The sequence below is a fragment of the Manis pentadactyla genome, chromosome 1 (genome assembly GCF_030020395.1).
Source record: "Manis pentadactyla isolate mManPen7 chromosome 1, mManPen7.hap1, whole genome shotgun sequence".
Lineage (NCBI taxonomy): Eukaryota > Metazoa > Chordata > Mammalia > Pholidota > Manidae > Manis > Manis pentadactyla.
The window spans coordinates 18,722,583-18,737,466 of record NC_080019.1 but is presented as its reverse complement, the minus strand read 5'-3'; the positions used below and the strand labels follow the sequence as shown (position 1 = coordinate 18,737,466).

Sequence of the window (14,884 nt, the reverse complement as noted above, 5' to 3'; positions counted from 1 at the left end):
TACCAGAATTTTATGTGTTTGTAGATTTAGATATAGATATAATTTTCCCAGGTTGCATATTTTTTCAAATAAGATTCATTGCATCTCTTATTTAAAGCGCTGAAACTAAGTGATGCATCAGCTGAACCATCAAGTGAGCTCATTCATTATCACTAGCTGCAGTGAATATTTATATATTGGGAATAGTATTTAATTGACATGAGAAGGATATATTTGCCATCTAAGTTTTATAGTACATCTCTGCAATGTGGAAAAGCTCACAGGCTTATATAGAGAAGCCAGTCTTGAGTATCACACACTTAGCTGGGGATCCCATAGAATGATCCTCTGAATATGGCCTAAATCATTTCAGCTGCAATCCATATTGCTTTTCAGCTTAGAGCTGGACCGAGATGCTCTCCAGATAGGAAAGAGAAAAGAAGGTGTATATTAGCATGAACCTTTTTCTACACATTCTAATAATCATTAGGGAAAAGAATGCACACTTGTTTAGCTTAAGGAAAAAAGACACTCTATTAAGAAAGAGTTAAAACAGCATTTCTGTTCTCAGAGGCAGGATCCATTGTACTCTCTATATTGGGTTCCCTAGGAGCTATGTACTTGGAGAACGTTTGTAAACTTGTTGTTGTTTCTAGTTGAAAAAAATAACATGAAATGATTGAATTTATGCTCAAGATGGTGCAGTGACTTCAGTTTTTGACCACCCTGTTAGCTGCCACACACTGCTAAGTTCATGTTCAGGAACAATCTTTACATGTTCTTCATTGTTAAATATGCTGTTTCTGGCTGACTTCATATCTCCCATTATAAGAAAAAGGTAGCTCTTTCAAAATAATGTAAAGCAAACTCTATTAATTTAAGGATACATGTTGTGATCTTTAGGTAACCACTAAATACTAAAAGCAAATAGAGAGGGGAAATAGAATTTTAAAATACCTGATTAACCCAGAAGAACTATGAAAGTAAATGATATGGAACAAAGATTACAGACAACAAGCAGAAAACAAACAATAATATGGCTGATTTAAATCTAAATGTACCAATAATTACATTAAATGTGAATGGACTAAATATTCCAATTAAACTGGCACCCTCTAGACAAGAGGTTGACAAACATTTATGCAATTGGCCAGAAAGTGTTTTAAGCTCTGAGGGCCACATATGTCACCCCTGAATAATTTTCTTTGTTTTTTGTTTATAAACCTTTAAATATGTAAAAGCTGTTCTTAGCTCACATGCAATACAAATCAGGTGAGCCAGATTTGGCTCATCCACGAGCATGGTTTGTCAGTCCCCGCTCTAGACAATCACTATGAAGTATGATATCTATTTAGGGCCTATCAATTAATGGGAACATTTGTAAAAATATTCTGTGTATAAATTCAGCCTTAAATCAGTACTAGGAACCTATTAACTAACTTGTTCAAAGTCTTATAGTCAGTAAATGGCAAAGCCAGGCAGTTCAGCTATGAGAAATAACCTTCTTATTGAGTTGATTAGTAACATGTCTGGCTGATGTGTGGCCCCCACAAGAACAATAGCATATAATTAGAAGGATCTTGCATCTGAAGGCTAGATATTAGGACCAGTTAGGGACTTGAAATATCCTAAACAAGGTCCAGGTTCCATCAAGAATCATTATTTCTATTCATTCATATTGCAATAGTAAAGCTATTGGTTTTGCAGCATCTCGCTCTAGCTCAAAACCGATTTTCCTTTGTCAAATTAAAATTTTTTCAGTAATCTAAGAAATCTGTTATCTCAGCATGATGCTGATCTGACTTGGTTTTAAGACAATCTGGTCAACTATCTATCACTTCTACAACCTTACAGATAGGTATGAATCAACTGAAGCATGTCAAGTCTATAAACTGCTTATATCAATTAGCTCAGATCAACCCAAAAACAGCTTGAAAGTTTGTAAAGATGCAGTCTACATTTCTACTAGTATCATTTTTTGTGTGTTTTTTTTTTAAAAAAAACAACTATATGATTAAGTTGTTTCTTGCTCAAATTACAAGGCTAATGTTTTTATTAGCTATTGTGTAGTGTTTAGATATTTATCAAAGATCAGTACACAGAGAGTGATTTTCAAAAGCTTTTAATGTTTTTCATTTTTCAAAGATTTTATAGAAGAAAAGTAGATACAGTTGAGACCTGTAGCTCACAAATAATTAAAAGTGTAAATACTGGTTTTAGTCTTTTAATTTTTTCAGAAAAAAAATGGATGAAAGAAAATTTAAAAACCATTAGTGATAGCATAATGCAGTGAATTTTTATTTGAGGTTCAAATATTGGATTAAGCATTTCATGTACCATCATTTGGACACTAAGACACATTGTCTGAGGTTTATAATTTAGGCATTAAAAAATATGTCCTCATAAAATTGTCCCCATACAAAGCCTATGATAGGAACTATTTCCAGGGCCAAGTTACCAATACATTAAAATATATTCAACAACATCTTTATGTTCTTATTCATGTCTCCCTGAAAGTTATTTTAGCTCTTAAATAAACACTCATTTTCAATTTTAAAATATTATTTTGAAACGAAACAATTCTGAAGAGAAGTACTATAGCATCAGAATAGTAACATAAAGAAACACATTTTCTCAACTCTCAGTTCATTTTGCACACCACTAAAACCCGTAAGTCATGGAGAAATGTGAAATTATTATGGGAATGCAGCTTTACTACAATGAACACACACAAAAGTTTGATTCCAGTTGGCACTAGATGTTTAAATGCAAGTTTAAAATGTCCTTCCCCTTGCAGATGGGATGTTATGAAATCCCTGGTGGTAAATTTATTTTAATTGTGCTTGTTTTAATTCTTCATTCCTCTGGCAACTTCAGTCTCTTGCCAAATAACTGTCCCATCATTTGGCCCAGTTTTTTTCTGGCAAAAGAAAAAGAGAGGAAAATCATTGGAGATGTTTTCTCTGAGACCAAATGTGGAGTTGTAGCAGTTGGCCTCTCTTGATTATTCTCTACTAACAAGAACCTGCAAATAGATTTTAGGGGCAGCACATTTTGTTCACTGAAGATTTCCCTGTGAAGGCATTCTCAGTAGGAAGCTGGCCTGCACATCTCTTGAAAAGAACTGTCTGGATCCCCTGCTTTTTAAAATTCTTTCTCCTGATTGTTCCATTTCCTTTTTTTCCCAGGGCTTTCTTGTTACCGCCCTCCTCAAAACCAGCTCTCAAGAAAGGCTTGACACAGTCATTCATTTAAGGTGTAATTCACTTACTGTTCTACCAGGCCGGTATCAAGAATCACTTTCTGGAGAAATCTGCATTTTGATAGAGTTCTTCAAAGTTAATCTCTAGTTTTAGAATGTCCTGCATTAGCAAGGAAGACAGTGGTGGAGAAAGAGCAGTAGCCCTGAAATCATGTCATGCAAATTGCTATTTATTCTACCTGCTTCATAGGGTGGATATGATAAAAAGAGCATAAGTTGCTCAGGCTTGATTGGTACAGCAGACAGCTGGCCTATTGTCAAGTGAACTTAAACCTGTGAATAGGCAATATGTAAAACTGAGGACAGTGTTGTATTGTCTGCAATTATTCACCATGCATATAAGTATCTACATGCACATAAGACTCATGAGAGATTACACACTTGCAAAAAGAAATACATATTTAAATTTTACCCATGTTAGCCTTATTACTTCGTTCAATTACTCATTCATTTTTATGGATTGAACAACAGAGCTGAAGAAAAACATGGCTTTAAAATGTGAAAAACTATGAGGGATACAGCTGGAATTCTTTCTTACGGAAAGTGCTTTAGCTACTTGTGAAATCTGAAATGGCAGCAATTAGTTTCTTAGTGGGATCTAATAACTTTCACAAAGAGAACACATATCATTTTAGATACAGAATCAACATTTGATTTGATTAGCAAATTCCTAATTTGAAGGAAGAAAAACAGCTTCAGCGCCTGGGTGGGCCAGAGTAGTGAACCATGCCTGTAAAATGCCTAGCCTTTGAATAGGAATAGAAATAATTATTGGCTTTTACCACATGATGCTTCTCCTTTTTTCTCTCTCCTGCCCTATATCTACAGGGTATTTTATAAAATTTAACTGCGGGGACATAATATAAGGGGGGGGGAGGGGAGGGTTGTACAACACAGGGAAGACAAGTAGTGATTCTACAGCATCTTACTACGATGATGGACAATGACTGTAAGGGGTGTGGGGGGGACTTGGTGATGGGGGAAGTCTAGTAAACATAATGTTCCTCATGTAATTGTAGAGTAATGATACCATTTAAGGGGGAGAAGGGCAAGCTAGCGGAGGGGCCCTGGTCCTGGCTTACCTCTTGTTAACACGGAATCCTGAGTGTCTTGCTTAAATGCAGGTGCCCATTGTCAGGGGGGGTAAGGAAAATCGTGGTTTTAGCTGTGCCCAGACCACAGTAACATGTCAGAGATATTAAGAAATCTTGTTTCTGGTTCTTTTTTTCTAAAGTGACAAATAACTGTACATTCAAAAACTAAATATGGACATACTAAGTTTTCAGTAATAGTGTTTTCATGCTAAAATTACCATTGGGATTATGCAGCTTTTTTTTTTTAGGTTTTTTAATTTATGGGATTAATTTTAATCAAGTAATTCTTATTCATCTCCAATGATCTAAAACAGTACTATTATCTCCATTTCTTAGTAAAAGAAAAATGGTGTATTTTGGCTAAACATTTTTTTGAGAAGCAAAATGTTGAAATTAGATGGAGTAACTTTTTGGACTTTAGAACGTATTACATACTTAAATTTGAAGAAAGTGACTGAATATGTACCATATGGAATAATATGGGAAATTTGGATTATTCAGAAAAATTCAACACATATTCTCAGACTGTTTCTTTTCATAGGAGAGTTAGTGTAATTACCTCCAGCCCACAAGTGTCAACTAATGGAACCAGTCCCCCTAAACAGAAACGGGGGTTAGAAAACCATTTTACGCAGGGCATGGCTTCCTTTCCATCTGAGGTTGTAAATTCAGGCCAGACCCCCAAGCTCACCTCCTTAATAAAACACCTAAAGTCCTTGTGTTTGCTCAGGACTTTACTGAGATAAATTGACTGCAACTCTGCAATAAGCCTATAATAAGTAATTTAAACAAGGAATTGGCAAAGATGCCCCGTGTAGATTTGTAGTTTACCTGTGAGCCCCCGTCGTGCAGGTATGGTAACTCATGAACCAGGCTGTAGGGATCTCCATGGTTCATTGTCTTAGTTCTGTGACTTTCACCCACCATTTGTTCCTCATTTCACTCTCACCTCCACTCGTCTGATCACTTTCAAATGCTAATATTTATTCAGTAATTGTAGAGAATTTGACTCACTTTGCAATTGTTCTAAGCTCCTTCCTCAGATTATAGGCTTTCTATTTCTTGTCAGAGTTCATTAATTGTTGCCTTCTCCATCTGTAATCGTGTCCCTGATTTCCATTGTTCAAATGCTTACAATGCAAGACATGTAAGAAGACTGTCCCGGGTCACGCTCTTTCTATATGATGTTTTACTCCTCTTGTTGACTTCCTGAAACTTAGAGGGATTTTATAATCTACGATGGATATACGTAGTAAGAGAAAGAGATCTTTAAACCTAGACCTGGATGGAAGACTTTTCCCATTATTCAAAATTTTATTTTTTCTCATTCACATTAAAGACCCCTGCAGCCACATTTCCCACAGTGGAGAGAATTTGGTGGGTATATGTATAGGAATGGTAATTAGTAACATGATCTATGCTCTTTCCCAAACAAACAAACAAAAAAAGTATTTTGTTTGGAATCTTTTATTTCAGAGGTAGAATGCATCTTTTAGAAAGTTCAACTTTAGATGTATGATACAGAGGTTCTGAAGTGTAGATGCGTTTTAAAATACTGAGAACAGATTTATGTTTTAAAACTTTCTCAGTTTGGCCTGCATCAGAGGGAAGATGAAAAATGAAGGTTTAAAGTGTCATGTATTCTTCATACCAGTCTTTCAACTACACCTGCTTTGTAAGGCAAACAACTTTTAGTCGTTCACTTGAAAAAAAATTTGTCAACTATTTGCATATACCATTTTTGGTGCTATGGAATCAACAGAGAGGAAGAAAAATTCCAGAGCTTACATTCTACTGAGACGGCCAGAGAGTTGACAAGTAGCTAAATGGATATATAAAATCAAATTGTTTAAAAGCAATGAAGAAAACAAAAAAGGGTCCGGAAATAGAAAATATCAGGGGGTGCTATTTTAGATGAAGTGGGTTTTGGAAGGCCTATCTACGGAAGAAGAGTGGTCCAGGGGGAAGGAAGAGGTCACCTAAAGGCCTAGGATAGGAGACAGCATGGTTTTGAAGGACAGCAAGGAGGCCAGAATGACTAGAGTGTAGTGCAGGGGCTGGGAGGTGGAGGGCCTCACAGGCTGCTTATCTTGCAGGGCCAGTGGTTGGCTCTGCAGGCCAAGAAACGTGATTTTTATTGGCTTACTCAAGGTAATTATCAAGTTTAGGGTCCCTGAGTCACATTAACAAAGCAGAGAAGAGCCAAAGTATTCATTTAAGAGTATCTATCAGAGGGGCCAGGAAGTTCCCTAAGAGAGCTTACCGTGCTCCGGTAGGATGACTGACATTGGAAGCCAGACGATAATCAAAGGGTTTACAGTGAGTGTGAAACCAGAGTCAGAGTTATTCTTAATGAGCAGTGTTAGTGAGCTGTGATAGGTTAATATATCATCTCAAATAGACTTACTTTAATTCAGTAATTGTCTGTGGAGTGTCCTTCAAAGCTCACAGGCCCCAAGAGGCCCCAGAAACTGTGATGGCCAGTTTGTGTAGCCTCTTCCCTGGGCAGCCCTGGAGACAGAACAGATGCTGAATTTCTGAGGCCTCGCTCGCTGAGCTTCCTACTGCCACAGCCCTGATGATCCTCTCCTTGGAATGGACAGGGTACAGTATGTTAGGTCAGAACTTTCTAGATGCCATTGCCTTCTAGCCATGCCTTCGTCTAACATGTATCTCCATCACCCAGACTGAAGTTGGGTTCCCAAATCTCCTTTGCCACACTTTCTCGCTTAGATCACTAGTGCGGTTGGTAATTGTATTCATTATGTTGATTATTACTAGATTTACCCCTTTAAAATGCCATGATTATTCTTTTAACAAGTTAACTTTTTAGTACATGTAATACATACACAGAGTGACATTCAACAATGCAAATAGATGTAGTGTAAAATCTCAGCTTCTCTTCAACCTCTGTCATCTATTTTTTTTAACCTCCCTCTAGTTTTTTTTTCCCCTGCTGCCGAAACTGGGGAGGGTGCTTAGAAAGTATGTTTTGGGTTGGGATCCTCTCCTGTATGTTCTACCATCACCCCTACTTTCCCTGTCATTAGCACATAACTTTCTGCATACTTGTTTGTATCTATTATAGAATATCCCATTCCTCAGGAAGCTGTCATTCTGTTTTTTGTTTTATTCTCAGCATCTAGCACAGAAAATGTACCTCAGCTCCTGGTACAATAGATATTTGCTGAATGAATAACTATTATTGGTAACTGACATTTACCAAGCATTTATGACAAAATGGAATAAGATATAGTACCAATCTCATGATTTACTGTAGCAGATGGATATGGGTCAGTGCTCCATCCATATCTCCCTTGACCTTACTATATAGGTACACACAGGACCAAATACCAAATGCATTTTTGTCTGAAGGCTTTCTCTGACCATTCAAGCCAAAATGCAAGGGAATTAATGACTGTCCACCACCATCAGCAGCTGTCAATGTATGACTGATGGGACGTGGGGTATAAAAATACAGTTCCTTTGCCCTTGGGGTAACTCAAGTGTGTCCCCTACACTCGCTCCCAGGATTTCAAAGCAAGATTGAGCCCCAGTTACCTATAATGGTCACACGCTTGAAAATGTACTAGCTGACACCAGTATCCTGAAATTAACCTTGTCGTCTCTAATTGGCCTCACTTGGATCATGTGCCCAACCTGAACCAATCACTGTCTCTGGTAGGATTGACCAGACTCGAGTTACATGTCTGCCTCTGGTGGCAGGGGTAGAATTCACCAGAATCACAAAGATTGAGAATGAGAAAGAAAAGAAAATCAGAGGCCATTTTTAGAAAGCATTGTGATTAGATGTGGAGCAGTCGAAGAAGGGCTATGTTCCATTACAGACAGAGGACTGAGATTCACGGAAAAAGAAAAAAGATTTTTTTTTCATTAAGATTTATAGCTGGTCTGAATTATTTATCAGGCCTTCTAAGGAAAATAATATTTCTCTATTTTAAACTTTTCCAGGGAGCTAAAATGAAAGATTCCTTTTTTAAGTAAGAGAGAGATTCTTCCTCAGTGGGAGTATGATAAATCACATCCACCCCTAGTGAGGCCATAGGCCAAGCATTTGGCTTTTACAAACATATTGAAATATTATTCACCTCTGCAAATATACCTGAATGGACAGGATTTTTCAAAACAATATTTTAAGGAGTTTTCATAAAGAGATAAATATTTTGAGCAGCTTGCCTTAGAAAGTTTGAGGTGTCAGCAATTCAACATACTTGAAGTTTCTCACATTATCAGGCTTAAAACTGAGCTTTCCTCCCTGAAATGTTCCTTTTTTGCTATCAGTAAATTCCTCAAACCTAAAGGGTTAACCCTCTCACTGAGCATTCCTATTCTCTTACTCTCCTACCTTCTATTGTCCTAGAAACACTGAATTTCTTATCCATTCAATATGTTTGAATATAAGAATAATATATTCCCTGTCTTCACTTTACAGTTTAATTAGGGAATCCTGACTCTGTGGAATGGATGTGTAGCTCAGTCTTACCTCAGGACTGGTTATTTGACAAGTCATCTCTTAAACCAATATGCATAACGAGGCCTATCCTCTGAACACACACTCTGAGAGTCTTTCTTTTGAGTGGGGCAAACAGAAAATCTATCTACACTATCCCTAAGAAGTTCAGAGAGGAGAAAAGTCACTTATTTTTCCAAAGACCCATTTTTTTTTCCATAATAATAACTCTCAACAGAAAATAAAATGTTGGTGAGGAAACGTTGGTTAGGAATTGGAGAACTGGTTGTGTGAACCTTTTTCCATGTCTTTGGAGAGCAGCTTCAAGGTAGAGCAAAGGAAATGACAGTATCTTAAAGACAAAGTCTCCTTCCTAGGTCTTAGGGATCAAGAAACTGATTGGAAAGAGTTGACCAGAAAGAAAGTTTAAACCTTTCCTCCAAGCCTGATGTGACATCAGAAATAAAACTGCAAAACTCCAAAAGTCAAGGAGAATTGATAGGAAAATTTTGAGTGAAATATTTTAGAGCATAGAGGACTGAGGTGAGGAAAGAGAAAATTTCTGCAAAAGCCAATATATATAAATGACAACAGTTTGCATTTGTTTTTGCATTTTCCTTGGACCTCCATTTCCTTCCCCTCCAGTGCTGTCTTGGACATTTATGTCCCTGGAATGACTGACTGGAGCACAATTAAGGCCTACATGATGACTCCAGTTGCATCAATAAAGTAAAGGAGAGTTTCTTTTTAACAGAAAGAAAAAGACTTTGTCGAGATAGTAATTGCTGGAATGAAATTCCAGTTTGACAGCTATTCCAGATTCATCTGCAGCTGTTGCTTACCTACTTAGAGACAGCTGGTGACATGGCAAAACACAAGATGTGTGAGGAAAGAGCTAGGAGAATGCACCCTCTCCCTGCCACCCTCGCCCCAGCTGAGACTCTGGAATCACACGATTCCCCCACCGCAGTGTGCTCAAGATTGGCTGCACATTAGAATCACCCAGGAGCTTTAAAAATCCTAATGTCCAATCTACATTCTAGACCTCTCAGCATCTCCAAGAGAGAGATCTAGGCATTAATAGTTCATAATTCTCCCTAGTTGAAACCTACCCTGTGTGGTTAAGCCTGAGAACCATTGCCTAGAACCCTAGGATTTTTGCTTTTTTGCTTGTGGAAGTTAGAAAGGAAAACACTGGGGTTAAAAAAAATTAAATTAAAATTTGGGGAACTTAAAACAAAGGGTCTCACAATTGGAAGAGGACCTTAAATATGTTTCAACCTCAACAGGAACAGCTTCCAATTGCTACAGTGAGGGGTACTCAGGACTTTCCTTGAAAGTTATCTGTATTGTCAATTTAAGATCTACCTTCCTTATAAAATATACCCATGTATATTGCCCTGGGTGAGTTCTCTATGGATTCAATGAGACTGAAAAATGACAATGGAACGTTCTTGGGGTGAAAGGGTTTATACCCAGCTTTATTCCCATGGTGGCAGGTCAGGCGCTAGAATCCTGTCCACCTCAGAGCAAGTCTGCGTGCAGCAAGCCGGTCTCTGCCTCAGGGCTTCTCTGCCCCCACAGCCGTCTCAGTCTCTCTTCATCTCACTCCAGCCTCTGCTCTCCTGCAGCTGTGCTGCCCAGAGCACTGGGCGGAGCTCTTTATATAGAGTCAATAGTAAGGTATTGCCCACGCATATGTAGTGAGCAAACAGACCAGGGTCAGGTGAGAATCCTGGCCCTAGGAACTTCTCATTTTCTCTACACAATGTTTCCAATACTGTCCTTTATATCAGTTCAGAATGAATCCAGTTCTCTTCTACCCAACAGACCTCTGAACAATAGAGAGCTATGCATGTCCACGTGCACATTACCCCCTGCATTCTAATTAATGCTAATATTAATACATAAAATCACAGTTATAAAAAGTCTCCTTTTTGTCTGACTATTTCAGCCCTTCAGGCAAGTTCAGTATGGATTCAGTGAGACTGAGAAATGACAATGGAGCATTCTTGGGGTAAAGGGGTTTATACCTGGCTTTGTTCTCCCAGCGATAGGTCAAGTGCTAGAATTAGGTCTGCATCCAACAGTCTGCACGTCTTTAATCCTTCTCTGTCTCTGCCTCTGCCCAGAGCACTGGGCAGAGCTCTTTATATATTGACTGGTCAATAATAGCTTATTGCTAATGGGTGTAGAAACAGTAGCCTAGCAGCAGGCCAGTTAGTTACATCATCAAGTAGTTAAGGGTGAGGTGAGGATCTTGGCCATAGGAACTTCCATTTTTCCCATAGTCTTTCATATCCATTATGTTATTTGGTCCCCACCATGTGCCTGAAAAATAAGTATTAACTTATTATTTCCATTTTACAGATCATACATTTGAGTTTTGAAGAAGTTAATACCTGACCAAAATCACATTAATAAGTGCCAGACTCGTGATTTGGACTAGGCCTTCTGATTCTACATGTATGCCCTCTTCACCATATTTGTTATGGACTCTGTACTTTTGATAATGTACCCAAGATACCATTAGGATTTTTTTATAGCAGCTTTATTGAGATATAATTCACATGCCTTGAAATTCGACTTCTTAAAAATGTACAATTCAGTGTTTTTTAGTATATTCACAGAGTTGTATAGCAACAACCTAATTTTAGAATATTTTTGAAGCTCTAAAAAGAAACCCTGCATCCATTAACAGTAACCCTTGTTATCTCTTCCCTCCAGCTCCTAGAGAAATGTGGTATATCCACACAATGGAATGTTATGTGGCAATAAAAATGAACGAAGTACTGACACTTACTATAACATGAATTAACCTTGAAACACTGTGGGAAGTGAAAGAAGTCAGTTACGGAAGACTACATATTGTAAGATTCCATTAATATGAAATGTCCAGAAAAGGCAAATCCATGGAGCCATTTTTTAAAAATTGTGGTCAAATACTCATAAAATGTACCATCTTAACCATTTCTAATTGTCTACTTCACTGTTTTTAAGCACATTGACACTGTTGTTCAACCATCACCACTACCCACCTCCAGAATTTTTTATCGTTCCAAAATGAAACTCTGTACCCATTAAACCATAACTTCCATTTTCCCCTCCCCCAGCCCACAGCAATCACCCTTCTACTTTCTGTCTCTATGCATTTGACTGTTCTAAGTGTCTCACGTATGTGGAATCATATAGTATTCGTGCTTTGGTGTCTGGCTAACTTCACTCGGCACAATGTCTTCAAGGCTTGTCTATATTGTAGCATGTGTCAGAACAACCTTTTTGAGGCTGAATAATATCCCACCATATGCATATACCACATTTTCTTTATTCATTCATCTGTCGATGAACAATGAGTTTGCTTCCACCTTTTGTCTATTATGAATAATGCTGCTATGAACATGTGTGTACATATATCTCAAGTATCTCTGAGACCCTGCTTTCAGTTCTCTTAAGTATATATCCAGAAGTGGAATTGCTGGATCATATGGTAATTCTAGTTTTTAGTTTTTCCAAGGAACTGCAGTACTATTGCCATTAGCTCTTGGAAGCAGTCACAGGAACATACAATAAATGGATGAGTCACTCCTCTCTGTGATCTGTAGGCCAAACCTGCCTGACAATAGTTTTAGTCCAGACTCCCAAACAATGAGGAGTGAAACTAGCAATCTATTCCCCACCCTAGTACTGTTTTTCATAAACTATCAAGTTAGTGAAATGTCTCATGTTTTAAAATTCAGCAATTAAAACTAATATTATTCTCAGTTTATTGTCTCTTAATTTAAGGGGAGATTTTAAAGTATTCATTTTCAATAATCCTGAGAGTCAAACTTTTTTCTATGCGAGAGCAGAGCCTGCCTATGAATGTTCAAAGGAAATGCCCATTTATGAACAGGTGGTTTCTGCATGGGGCCCACACAGTATGTTATACACTGAATTTTAGTCAGAGAGGATTCAATTTGTATCCCCAATGGTTTAGTTCCAGTCATGCCTCAAGGCATAGGAATAGACTGGATTTTGTATCACTTTGTTTTTCTGGCTCATGAGAGAAAAGGCTGATTGAAGTAGTTTCTGATTTGGAAAGAAAGAGAGAAGTGCCATCCATTTCCCCTTACCCTTGAGTGTATTCCTTTTTTTTTTTCCTTCCTAAATGTCAGTATGTCCGAAAAAAAGATACTCAAAGCCTTAAATTCCTCATTTTATCTCTAACATTTCTTTGGAGAAGCAGTGGGTAGAAAACCATTAGATGATCTCATTGGAATCAGTGCCCTGTGGGGAGGTCATTCAGCAACAAAAATAACCTTCCTGGGTTGGGAGACAGACTTCAAGGCTGGCCCCTAATATGGGCTCCATTTTAATAAGCCAATGAATGTCTTCTATGCAAAGTCATCTCTTTCACAATTACACTCATACTGATCCCTGAGAATCAATTGTCTCTCAAATTCCAAGCCACATTTGCCTTGATTATCTACTTTGTGGAGCACTCATTTTCTTACTAAAGAGAAATCAATCTACCCTTCCCTCAGTTATGCAGAGTGAAATGTGTGCTCTTGAGAATGGAATGTCAAGAGAACACCAGGGAAAACATTTGTTCTATTACCCTGTTAGATGGAGAGAACTAATTTGTCCATATTGATGGCAGGCCATTAGGAACTTCCCCCTGCCCGTTGCTAACTGAGGCCCCATTGGATAAATTGACTGTGTCAAACTCCCTACGAGCCCCTGGTGCTACCACATCTGTATCATTCCTCGAAGTGACCAGCAGAATGACTGAGTCATGAGCCCGTAGCGCTCTGCACGCTGTGGGCAGGACCCCTGCCTTCCCTGTCCAATGCACTCACACAGCTTGCTCACTTCTGTCTGCCCAAAATTCCACCAGGAATAATCGCACCGTATTCTCCGTCCCTGTTTACTTCAGCAGCCTCGAGCCTTCACCATGCCTCCTCACTCCAGCACTCATCTCCTAAGGCTCTGTTATCCCGGAATAATCCGACCCATTCTTTCCTCTCTCCAGCAACCATGTTCCCTGCAGTTTTCCCTCTGGAACTCACGTCTGTAATCTACAAAATCCCCTGTATCTTCAATGTCCTATTGCTGTGACTCTAATCGGGGTCTCCCGGGAGGATACAACTTCCCCTTTGGCCCCCTCAGTTACTGACTCTTTCGGTCTCCTACAACTGGGCCCAGAGGTGGAAGCTGTCCTTTGTGCCCTTCCTTGCCACTTCCAGACCATGCTTTCTCCATGTCTGTAAACCTTCAGAACTCATGCCTCTCGTCAGTTCCATCCACTACCCCTCCACGTTGCAGCCACTGCCAACTCTCCAGGTCACTCCCCAGCCGTCCTTAATGACTTTAGCTCTTGGCTCACTGTCACCCTCTCCAGTCATCTCCTTATCATTGAGGTGATCCTTCCTTCAATGGGAGTTCTGAGACGTAATGCCTGCCTCGCTCCAAGGACCTCCTCTATTACACTGTTCAGTCACTTACTTCCAAGGTCTTCATCGTCACCACCTTCCCCATAACTCATTTTCTAGCTCTTTTCTCTCCAACCAAGACAAGATTTCACATATTTCACATATATGTGGAATCTAAAAACAAAACAAAGAAAACAAACAAACAAAGGAAGGGACCCATAAATAATGACAACAGACTATTGGTTACCATAGGGAGGGGGTGGGGGACGGGTGAAAGAGGTGAAGGGGATAGAGAGGTACAAACTTCAAATTATAAAATAATTAGTAATAGGAATACAAGTACAATGTAGAGAATATAACAAATAATACTGTAATATCTTGGTATGGGAATACGGGGTAACTATACTTACAGTGTGGAGTATTTAGTAATATATATTATCAAGTCACTATGTTGTACATCTGAAACCAATATAATATTGTATATCAACTATATTCCAATAAAAAAATTCATCAGCACTAATCTCGTGTGTGCTTGGTACTGCTCTGTAATTCCACCTCACTTCCCTGGTACAATCACTCTTTGTTCCTCTGAATCATTTCTCACCTCATTCCTCTTCCCTCCCACTGCCTTCCCTTAACTCCCACGTGATGATGATCTTGATTCGTA

The 14,884-nt window shown here is 38.6% G+C and overlaps 1 long non-coding RNA gene across 1 annotated transcript; it reads right to left on the bottom strand.

The window, feature by feature from the left end:
- Nucleotides 1-2,085: 2,085 nt before the first annotated feature.
- On the bottom strand, nt 2,086-14,362 carry LOC118914279 (uncharacterized). The gene is made up of 3 exons (XR_008994089.1): nt 14,291-14,362; nt 6,743-6,924; nt 2,086-2,899 (listed from the first exon to the last, which is right to left on the bottom strand). It is a non-coding gene; the product is annotated as an uncharacterized LOC118914279 (long non-coding RNA).
- Nucleotides 14,363-14,884: the final 522 nt, after the last annotated feature.